We start from the raw sequence: 12309 nt of genomic DNA on the forward strand, positions 1-12309 counted from the left end.
CATACTTGGACCATCTATCATTACCTGTGTATACAAGTCGTATATAATTAAGATTAGTTAGACGGTCGGATTGTGCGACTTTGCCCCAGGTCCACAACCAAACAAGGAACAGGAGATAGGGCAAAAGCACACATACTAAATATGCGTAATCATAATCATATACCATCCTTGCGTATACACTGAATAGTAATAGGTGGGCTGTATTCGTCCTTAGCCTCTGTGCTCGAACTTGGTCTGCTGGACGAGTGGTATTTCGTGATGGTCTGTGGAACATACGACGACAAGGCTTCGAAGGACAAAGTACCCTTCGCACGAGTACTCTGGGGTTTAGAATACGAAAGAAAAAACTGAGGTTTAGGTCGGACTGTCGTTACGAATGACGAAGGTTTCATAAATTTGATGGTCGCAGCAATGAAAACATATGAACTTAGTATGGTGAGGACCACGCCAACTCATGACGAATGATAGAAACGGGCTCTTTACTTGAACAAAAAATTTGGCCGATTTGAAAGAAATGTATACTATACGATGATGTACCCCTAGTGTGCTCGACAATGTACTCTTTGTAACCGTTATAGTGCTTTATGTTTTCCCCTTGATGTTAACACTTCTACGTATCGTACCGCGGTGAGCGAGTACATACAATGAAAGTGCTTTCATAACTAGTGACGATACTTAACTAGTTTCACATATTTCATGACTTGTTATTCATGATCAAAATTTATTCTCCATGTTTCATTCTTATTACTCTCTTTTAGTCACCACACATTCTTGCAAATGTCGGTACTTTATCCCTAGTAAAATACTCAAGTACTAGAAGTAATGTTCGAATGGTATTATGAATTTGCATATCTGATTGTAGACTAAACATTCTAAAATGAGTTTCCTTTTGACCCTAAGGATAGTAGCACGAGCTTGGTATCCTTAATCAAAATTTGTTTTCTATGTTGTAGTCTTTCCCATAAATGTGGACCATAAATGCTTTCTAAGTCTTTTTCTTATTTTGTAAACGGATAGTCTATCAGAACAAGTCTCAGATTAAGCCTTCCTTTTGTCCTTGGAATTTAAGGCCATATTAGGTATTCCAACACTAATCACCTTTTCACCGCATGGGGAATTAGCTTTCTTCTTCTTAACACTTCTATTGATGATAGCGAACATGCGAGTATATGAAGTTGAAGTTCTCATGAATGGCCATATTAGTCCCAAAAGGCCCTCAACATGCCATGCATCAGCTTAATGGACATTTCAAGTTGTCTATATCAACATCAAACTGAATTGATTATATTTACATGTCAACTAGTTGATTGTGATAACCATAGTCAACTCCCAACTTAATGAAATTCCATTGCACTTCAATAGTATGCTTGATAATTGTTTTAACAGTTCTGGAATGCAGTTCTTAAAGGAATCTCAGGAAGATCTTAATCCAAGGCATGATCTTTCTATTCATCTATGAGAATTATTCGTAAACTATGAATTTGTACTAGATTGATCATCCTACCAGGTAATACTTTTAAGATTTCTTACAGTGATAGACTTTAGTGGAGTGCCGTATAGACATCATTCAATATTAATTCAATTCTTCTTTGTATTATGTATCCTTAAAATAAGTTTTGGCCCTAATTAATTATTTTCTAAGGCTAGGATCCATATTTGGCTCTATGGTGTGTAAAGGGACATCGTAAACACACCACAAAGTTATTTAGGTAGGCAAAGATCTTTTCCAGTTTTCAAACTCCATGAAACTCCTAGATCTTTTGAGATTAATTGACATTCAATGGCATGTTAATCACGGATTATGCCCATCTCGATTTAGTGACGGGAATGTCGTGGATCATTGAATAGATGGTGAATCAACCATGCAAAACTGTGTGACCCTCGATATAAATTATTATCATATTCACGTGTCGATTAACCACCAACGCTCCATTAACAAGATAATTTTATGAGCGACACATCATATTAACTTATATTTTCACAATAACGTGTCGGTTAACCACACACGCTCCATAATCAAAATATAAACAAGACGTGCATTTTCATGGGTAACACATGAATTATGTTTTTAATTTTAAACGATAATTTTATTTTATTACTTGATTAATACTTTTAATCTTGAAATGAAATCCGATCGAACTCTTTCAGTAACTCCCCTCTCAAATACAAAAATATGGTAAGGGTGGTATGTAATGATGCTTTTAAAAAACCGACCTCATTCGGAATCAAAGAAACCTCCTTAAATCTCTCTTATAGTATTATAGTGGGTACCGCTAGTGTTGATTCGACGATAATGATTTAATTAAAAATGAGAGGACACATGTTGTATGGTTGTTATACATATAGTAATCATACCATACACTAAATTTAAACCTTTTAAATTTATATTCTTTTCAATTTAAATATTCTAATTTAATTCTCTTATTAAATAATATTCAAAGATATTTATTCAAATTTTAATTTTAATTTTAAATAATATTCAAATTTAATTAATTAACTATTCAGATTTAAATTCTTATTAACTGATATTTCAAATTAATCTAGGATCTAAATATTCAAATTTAAAGAATTAAAATAATATTTTAATTAAGAGGCTTATCTTTAGTTTTTCGAAAAATTAGAAAAAACGACATCTAAAGAATCCGGCCACACATGCCGCATTAGCCACGGACGCATCCCTTCCGTCGATATTCAAGTTTCCATTCTTTTATTTTTACAAAGTTGTGCAATTAACTAAAACATGTTAGACACTGATACCACTGATGGGTTATTAATACATCTATACACACAAGATATGCATAGTGGAATAAAAAACAATCCATATGTGTACATGCACCATATGATCTAGGTTTTACTAATTATAGCAACCTAATTTCAATTCAACTAAAGAGAAGGATAAAACACTTACCTCTTGATCTTTTGATTGAGACCTTGCAATTGGCAACTCTTGCAATGGATGAAGGATCCAATGGAGAATCCCTTTAATGAATTCAGACCCAAGAGTCCAATAAGCAAAAGGGGAATTAATTGAGAACTAACTGAAAAATAAAAGGACAATTAATGGAGAGATGTGATGTGTCCAAGTAAGGAGCACGAAATATTGACCAAGTTAAAAAAGAAAACTCGTTTGGTGATAAATGTTTCAGTCCATTCACCTCTAAACCATACAGTTAAGGTGAGTTTCACCTACTAACTTCAGGAGAAGGCTTAGAGTAAGAAGATTACAAGGATTTTTCCATCAATCCGCTAAATCATGGTAAGAAATCAAGATCCTTGCATCTATTTCTTGGTTTTGTTGGTGAAGTAAAGGTTTTGTTGAACTAAAATGGGAATCCGAAAATCAAATATGAAAATGATGTTTTTGAGTGATGTAGTAGCTCAAATACATAATAACATATATATTCATGTAGTTTTTATGATGGAGCAAAGAAGGAAATTAATGAACTCAAACTTGGTAACTCTTGAATGTCTAGATAAAGATCATGGTTTAGTGAATCAACTTGTTTTAAGTTGTTAACAGATGTTATGATGAAAGAATAATTAAGTTTGAAAGGTTAATAAGCTGGATGCAGACATAAATTAATCTATGAAGAGGTGGAATACGCCATCTACACAGCACGTCGATGTATGGTGCACGACACGTATCCGCTCCAAACAGAATCCAACTTTCTATCAAGAGTGTATACATGACAGACATGTGTTGATTTGATTAAAAGGAGGTTTAATACATGTATTTATATGTGTATTACAGTGGGTGAAGCAAATGAGCTATTATCATCCTCATATACCTTAAAAAGGTGAGTAACTATATATGCATGGGGTATTATGATGATGTTAGTATGTGTTCTTTTATGTTTAGACTATATGTGTTAGTTGTTATAACTTAGGGATGTCTTATTAGTGACTCTTATACTTGTGGATGTTGCGAGTAATATAATGAAACTTGTGGATGTTGCAAGTAAACATTACCATGACTTGTGGATGCTGTAAGTCAATATAAATTTTGTTGTTTATACTCTAATTAAGTTGATTTATTTGGCATTAATATTGATTATGTTGAAATGTGGTTATGTAATTGTTGCATAGTTACTCGCTAATCTTTTTAGCTTACACTTTATTGATGTTGGATGTTACAGGACTTAATACTACCGACAATGTGTAACACCCGGATAAAATAAATTACACCTAGAAATTTATTCCTTAATAAAAAATTAAAAAAAACATTGGGTGTACTTTCTTTTAGCCAGGTGTTACAAGTTGGTATTAAAGATTGAGGTTGAAGTGAACTTGGGTTTTAAATGAGATTCTATCTAAAACTTAAACCAAAATGAGTGAGTTGAGATGGCTACTCAACACTATATGTATAATTGTAATGAAAAATAATTAGAGAATTATGTGATATAAACGTTATGATGATCATGGTTTACATTGAGATATTAGACTAAATTGTTGAAGTCTTTGTTTAAGATGGTGGATACCCATAACAGAGGTGGATCACATGGAAGGGGTGGTTCTCATGATGGACAAGAAAAATCACAAGGCTCTGTATGCCAAGGAGGACAGGAAAGACCACCCAAATAACCCCCAGAACTTAGAGCAACAATTGCAGAAGGGTAGCTAAATCCCTCTGAGATGTGTTGCATACTCTCTTCGATGCTCAAGAAGAATCAAATCATAAACAAAAGAAAGATAAGATCCCATAGGACTTTAATAGATAGAAACAAGGTGAGACAGACAGTGAGGGCCAAAAAGGGGAGACTTCTAATAAGATAGGTGTAACACTCATTTTCTAGATTGATTTGGTGTAAGGCATAAGGAGTCAAAGGCATCACTTTTTAGAAAATCTGGTGTCATGACGTGATCATAAGGTGGTCACGACGTAACAAGCCAATATTGAATATGTACCCAGAGCAATGTCACGACATGACATGTGTTTAGTCACGACGTGACAAGGGCTGCAGCCCATGATCTTTTAGGGTTTCCTTCGTATTTAAACCCCTAATCTCATATTTAGGGTTTCATTTCTAGCCTTCATCACCATTTGGAGATTTGATCAAACCCTAATACCCTCTACTCATGTTGTGTGCTTATTCTTGGAGTTTTGGTACTCTCTAAAGAAGAAGAAAAAGAAGAAGGAGAAGGTTTTTGAGCAAAGATCAAGAAAGCCACTCTACTCCACCCTTGGAATTACTTTTTGGACCATTTGTAAGACTTAAATCTTCTACCTTTATGACTCCTCCCTTGTAGATCTAGCTTCATTTGTATGTTTTTCTCCATTAGAAGAGTTTATATGTTGGAATGAGATAGATTTTGCAACTTTATGGGTCATCAAGGTCCCTTGAACCTTATAGATTTCAGATCTGGAATATGGTTGCATTTTTGCGACCTTTGCATGAGTTTTAGGTCATATTCTTTCCTTTTGACCTACTTTGGGTAAAGGACATGCATGATTCATGCATGTCCATAAAGTTGACATTTTTTATGAGCCTTATCAGTGCTTTAGGCCCGTTGGTATGCTGGGTTGGACCCATTGATATACTAGGTTGTGCCCATTTGTATGTTGGGATGGGCCCGTTGTATGGTATGTGGTATTTGGGGAAACTTACTAAGCTTTGTGCATATAGTTTGTGGTTTAAACATTTTCAGGTACTTCGAGTTCCAAAGGGATGAGTCTGGCATGATTGCACAGCATCCCCTAGATTTTATTCTGCATTGTTTTGTTTGAAACAATTGGATGTATCTTTTGGGTGTTTGAAAAAACAAAATTTTACTACTATTTTTGGGACATTACAAGTTGGTATCTGAGCCTTGGTTTAAGGGATTCGGGCTCACTCTCAGGTGTGTCTGAACTCAAACTAAGGAATTAATAATCTTTTTGAAAGAAAATAAATTTTCTAAAAAGATTTTTTACAAAGAAATGGGTGTGATGCGTGCAATCATTCGAGCTCAAGTAAGTGATTCCTAGAATACCGATACGTGTTGATATGTTATATGTGTTGTGGAATGTTTTTCATGCTAGAAGATAGCATAATGATATGTTCAGGGTTGCATGCTAGAATGACTATTAGGAGAGATGCCTATTAAGAAGGATGCATTTTGATGTTTTGTGGTTTATATAGTTTTACTGCTTGAGTGGTGCTTGCTTTGTGCTTTGTAGGACTCATATTGATGTGATTTAACTATTAAATGAATATGTTAAGTTACATGTTATAAAGGTTAAATAAATTTAGAATGATTTTTTTCCCTACTCCACGGCTCTGGTTTGAGTCCAACCGTTGTATGGCTTGGTTTTTTAGTTTAAAGGATGTTTAAGTTTTGTCCCATGTAATTGTATTAACGAAGTAGTTAGCTGACATTACTAGTAGTCTTTTAGCAGCTGATGGAAGGGGTGGTCGGAATCCAAGGAGATCCTAGGAAGTGCTTTAGTGCGATTGGTGCACTGTTTAGTGGGTATTAGGAATATTAGTAAGAGGATGTGACTTAGAGGACTTAGGATGATTTTTGAGGAAAGTATGGATAGGTGTGGAAGATAATATTGGTTTGTACTACTAAAAGCATAGGATTCATACTCGAATCAAGGAAACTCGCAAGGACTATAAGAAGCCTATAGAATGAGGATTCTTTAGATATGTTGTGATCATTTGTATGGTTGCTTTATAGTATGGTGATGAGCACTCATAGAGGAGATTCTGGTTCTAGCTCATGCTCAGGTTCTGTTGTTGAGCCAGTTGATGAGAGGATACGCAAGTTTGTTACGTCTGAGATCGCTTGCATTGTTTTGGATGTGACACTTGTGATGTTTGGTACCATCAAAGACGGGATCATGGAGTTGTTGTATGAGCGGCTTGGGGCTTTTCGTGAAGGGATTGCGGCGGGTCAGATTGTGGCACGGAAACTCTCTTTTCGGGAGTATAAGGCTTGTAGAGCCCTAAAGTTCTTGGGAAGAACGACCCTATTACGAGTAGGTGGTGGATTGTTGACATTGAGAATGCTCAGCAGACTAGTTTCTTCCCTGAGGTATCAAAGGTGGGATTTGCATCCTACCTTTAGAGAGATCGATTCCATGATTGGATTGTTGCTGAGGTCTCATAGACCTTACTAGAGTAATTATCTGGCATTATTGGGCATATCTCTGACAGGTTGGTCGCCATGTTCAAGGAGCATATTGCAACCGACTAGATAGTTGTCAAGACTGATAAGGTGAATCATAAGTGGGATCTTGGTTTTGAGATACAGACAGGAAAGAGGAAGTGGACTTATGACCCGACTCTGCTAGCAACATCTAAGAAAATTAATGATGTTGTGCCAAGTATTAGAGACCTGAGGGACCATGACAATTTTTTTAAGGGTGGAGGAACCCACGAGCCTTTGCGTTGCAAGTTCAAATGTGGAAGGTGTGGATGGAAGGGCCATGTTCACCAATATTGCACTCTAGAGGTACAATTATGCGATCGAGGCAGCTCAAACCCCATCATCTGTGGTTTTTCAGGAAGTAGAGTCAAGACCTCAAGACCTCAACACCGAAGTTTCTTTATGATTTCTTGGTTACTATTATTCGATGGTTTTTGATATGCCATTTTTCATGTCGAGAGTAATGTTTGAAGTGAATCTGGTTGAACCTATTGTAGACATCAAAACGGGAGGAGACGGACAATGATAGTGTGATCCCTAGGTGAGAGCGAACTGAGTGTTCTGCTTGGAGGATCAGATACCAGATTGATTTTGATGATTACAACTCAAGGGGTCTAAGGAAGTTGTAGTGTAAATTTACTTAAATTTTGGTATTCGAGATTGTTGATATCTTTCATGGTTGTGAGGTATAACGGATTGGTCAGAACGTAAGTGCATGGTGAAGCTTCTAGGCAAATATCTTGTTGTAGCCAATTACCCCTTTTGGGAAAACAAAGATAGAGTTAATGGGTGCTTGTGCTGCTTAGGTTGGATGTCAGTTGAGGGGTTGGTTAACTCGTTGCACCAATCGCTATCGTTAGTAGGTAAAGAGCTTTTTTGATCTATCAACTTCAGGGCATGGTTGATGCATGTTCACGTTGGTTTTTTCCAATAGCATGTGAGTCATTGGATTGGCTATCTATCCATTTCTGATAATGGGTTTTCGTTCTTTATCATTGGTTGAGTTTGTTCAAGGATTTGGAGTTGTATCATAGGAAAGTGCTTTGGATGTAGCAATCTTTCATCAAGAGTAACGAACTGTTTAATCTAGTTTGGGTGTGTGTACCCTAGATTTTTTGGTCATGGAATCTTAGTTATTGTAAGCTCAGGATGGGGGTGGTTAAGCATTGAGTTGGTGGGATGGACCGAAAAACCAATGGTTATGAGGTTGGCAGAGTGTAGTTGAATCCAAGTGGGGGAGAATCATTAGGATTAATGGGAATATTTTTCAAGTGTGAATAAATGTGGAATTTTATATCCTAGGACAAGAGGAGACCGAGTTATGGTTGTTGTATGAGTCGAGGTTTATGCAAGGAATAATGACCTGGGTTGGCATGAGATTTTTGGCATGGTTGGGGTTTAGATTGATAGTATTTGAAAGATTTGTTTGGTGATTGTACACCTGGGTTGGCGTGAGATTTTTGGATTGACCACTATTATGCTTGTGAGAGCAGTGGACTAAGGATGACTTTGCAGAAAACCAAGTACATACACGAATTCTTTTAGGCAGGAATTATGTATTGAAAATTTTTAGGATCCATGATCGGGATGTTCTAAGATTTCATTATGCATGTTTCAGCGGTAAGTATGTCAAGGGGACTAAGGGTAATTATGTCAAGCGGATGATTTTGGGTTTTTAGGGCATGGCTACTATAGTTACACTGATGGGTTCCCAGGTTATGAAGTATATCGTTGGAGCCATGTTAATGGTCAATCTAGGATATCCTTTGTCAGTTAGACCCTTGGTTTGGTTCTCGTGGTGCTACCGTGTGTGAGGTTGTCAGCTTCAGCCATCGGTTGGGAATTTTGTATTCCAGTTATTAGTAGGATAGCACGGAATCAGGGGGATCTCAGATAAATCGAATATGTGAACAATGGTTAGCAGGGTGTGATGTATATGTTGGTATAGCACCAATGGTTTCGACTTGTATTGGATGTCTCTTTTGTTAATCGGATGCAAGGTAGTCAGCATCGGTAAATGGTCACGGATTCTTTTTTCCAATTATTAGTGAGATAATTCAGGGATGGATGGGTTTTGGTCGGTTTGGGATGCGGATTAGGGTCATAATAGATGTGGTTTAAATGGTTTTGTCTGTCTGGAAGTTAGGCATGGTATAGAGTTTTCATATTTTAGGCAGGGTAGATGGATTTTCTCTCCTTATGGGTTAAAGGAGGAGTGTTAAAGTTCGTTTCTTTGTCAGGTTATGCGATTTCTTCTAAGATTGGGTTTCGGTAGCAATGTTAGAAGGCAATCATCTATATGAGATGATTTCTTAGTTCTATTTTGAATTCAGGAAGTTTCAGATATAGACGGCTGGTTTAGTAAGGTAAATTTGTAAGGAATGATTTTGATGATGAAATCTAATTTAAGTGGGTGAGAGTTGTAACAACCGTTTTCTAGATCGGATCAGTGTAGCGCATAAATGAGTCAATGGTATATTTTTGGGAAAACTCATGTGTCACAACGTGACCATAGGTTGGTCACGACGTGAAAATCCAAATTTAGAATGTGTACCCAGAGCAATGTCACAACGTAACAAGGGTTGCATCCCAAACCCATGATCTTTTAAGGTTTCCTTCGTATTTAAAACCCTAATATCATATTTAGGGTTTCATTTCCAGCCTCTATCACCCTCTAGAGCTTTGAGAAAACCCTAAACCCCTCCACTCAATTTTTGAGATTATTCTTGGAGTTTTCGTACACTTTGAAGAAGAAGAAGATGGTTTTGGTGCAAACATCAAGAAAGCCACTTTACTCCACCCTTTGAATCGCTCTTTGGACCATTTGTAAGACTTAAAGCTTCTACCTTTATGAATCCTCCCTTGCAAATCTAGCTTTATTTGTATGTTTTTCTCCATTAGAAGAGTTTGTATGTTGGAATTAGATAAAGTTTGGAACTTTATGGCTCATCAAGGTCCCTTGAGCCCTATAGCTTTCAAATCTGGAATATGGTTGCATTTTTTGGGAGCTTTTCATGATTTTTAGGTCATATTCTTGTCTTTTGACCTAGTTTGGGTTAAGGAAATGCATAGGTCATGCATGTCCATAAATTTGACATTTTTATGATCCTTAGGAGCTATTTGAAGCTTTATGAAAAGTTGGAGTTGAAGGCTTAAGGGATTAAGGACACAATCCACAAGAATTTTCCTTCAGCCAGTGGTCACAACGTGGCATGGAAAGTGACACGATATGACGGTGGTGGTCTCCTCAGTTATTTTTTATTGTCCAAAAGTGTTTCATGACATGACCAAGGAGGGTTCACATTGTGTTGTCTACTGTTTGGGTTGTCTGTGACTGAACTGGCTGGGTTCGAGCATGGTCGGGTGCGTTCTCACGACGTGACAATAAGATGGTCATAAAGTGAGGGTCAGGTGTAGATTTTGTTGACCGTTTACTTTGACCTTGATCATTGACTTTTGGTCAAGATTGTTGGATTTAGTGTATAGACTAACATTAGACCTTGTTTGATTCGTTAGGTACATTGTAGCGCCTGTCGTGGCGGCCATGTTGACCTGAGAGCAATTTAAAGTAAAACTTTGTGAAGAAAACTGTTTTCAGACAATAGTACAACAGTTAGAACAAGAATTCTCCCAATTCGTGCAAGGAATGAAATCAGTTCATGAACACATCGTTGAATTTAATGATAAAGCCCGATTTAGAAGACACTTCATCGATACTAAAGTAAGAAAGATCGACAAATACCAGTGGGAATTGACGACCCAGATATGTGAATATATACGAGATTCCAGGTATACCACTTTCCGTCAGGTGGTAGATTCTACAAGATATCGTGAGATAGAACTAAGACGTCAAGATTAAGAGAGGGAAAGGGTTGGAGATAGAGAAAAAAGAGGAGAAAAAACGTCATTGGGAAAGCATGACTGAAGGATCCTCAAAATGAGTAAAAGTGTCTAGAAAATCATATTCCACTGAATCAAGAAGAGATGATGATAGATGGTGCGAAAGGTGTCGCAAAAGACACGGGGGAGTTTGTGATAGTATTTTTATCCCATCAAAATGTTTTTAGTGTGGTAAATCCTGACACACAGCCAGAAATTATTCGGTGAGTAAACCACTATGCTTTAATTGTGGAGAAAGTGTTCACTTTTATGTGAATTGTTCGAAGGTGAAGGTTGATGTCCCGAGAAATGTTGGGCAAAGCGATCAAGGACAACCCATAGATATGAAGAAGAATGAGGAAATGAGCATTGTTACAAAAGGATGAGCTTTCCAGATGACTACCGAGGAAGCTACAAACAAACCCAATGTTGTGTTAGGTACCTTTGCTTTAAACTCACTCCCCGTATATGTTGTATTTGATTCGGGTGCAACATTTTCATTTGTGTCTAGTCGGTTTGCTGAAAAAATAAATTTACCATTATCCCCGTTAAACGAATGTATTGCAGTAGAGATGATGGATGGAAGTTGTATCTTAGTTAAAAATCAATATTTAGATTGTCGATTTGAAATTGACGGGAATATTTATCCCAACAATTTGAAATCGATAACTACGAAAGAGTTTGAAGTTATCATGGGGATGGATTGGTTGGCGGCTAACAAGGCCCAAATTATTTGTGATGATAAATTACTTGTTATTAATCCCCCGAGTGGATCCAAGATAACTATACGAGGATAAAGACGATTTGAGAATATCCCAATAATTTATATGGCACGAGCTAGAAATGATATTCAGAAAGGAGGTGTGGTTTTCATTGCTTATGTGTCGCAACTGATAACAAAGAATTGAGATATAAATGATGTTGAGATAGTGTTAGAATATCCTAAAGTATTTCCGAAAGAATTGTCGGGATTGCCACCTGATCGGAAAGTAGAGTTTTTTTTATCGATTTGATTCCTGGATAATGTTCGATAGCTCGAGTACCTTATCGATAAACGTCATCAAAAATGAAAGAACTTCATAATCAGTTACAAGAGTTTATAGATAAAGGTTTCATACGTCTTAGTTCGTCGCCATGGGGTGCGCCTATTTTGTTTGTTAAGAAAAAAGAGGGCACCATGCGTCTGTGTATTGATTACCGAGAGCTAAACAGCATCAAGGTAAATAATCATTATCCGTCACCACGTATAGATGATTTATTTGAATGAATCCAAGGTGTTTTGTTCTTTTCAAAAAATTG

This window comes from Lactuca serriola, chromosome 3 (assembly GCF_051521515.1).
Source record: "Lactuca serriola cultivar US96UC23 chromosome 3, Lser_US96UC23_V15, whole genome shotgun sequence".
NCBI classification, from domain to species: Eukaryota; Viridiplantae; Streptophyta; class Magnoliopsida; order Asterales; family Asteraceae; genus Lactuca; species Lactuca serriola.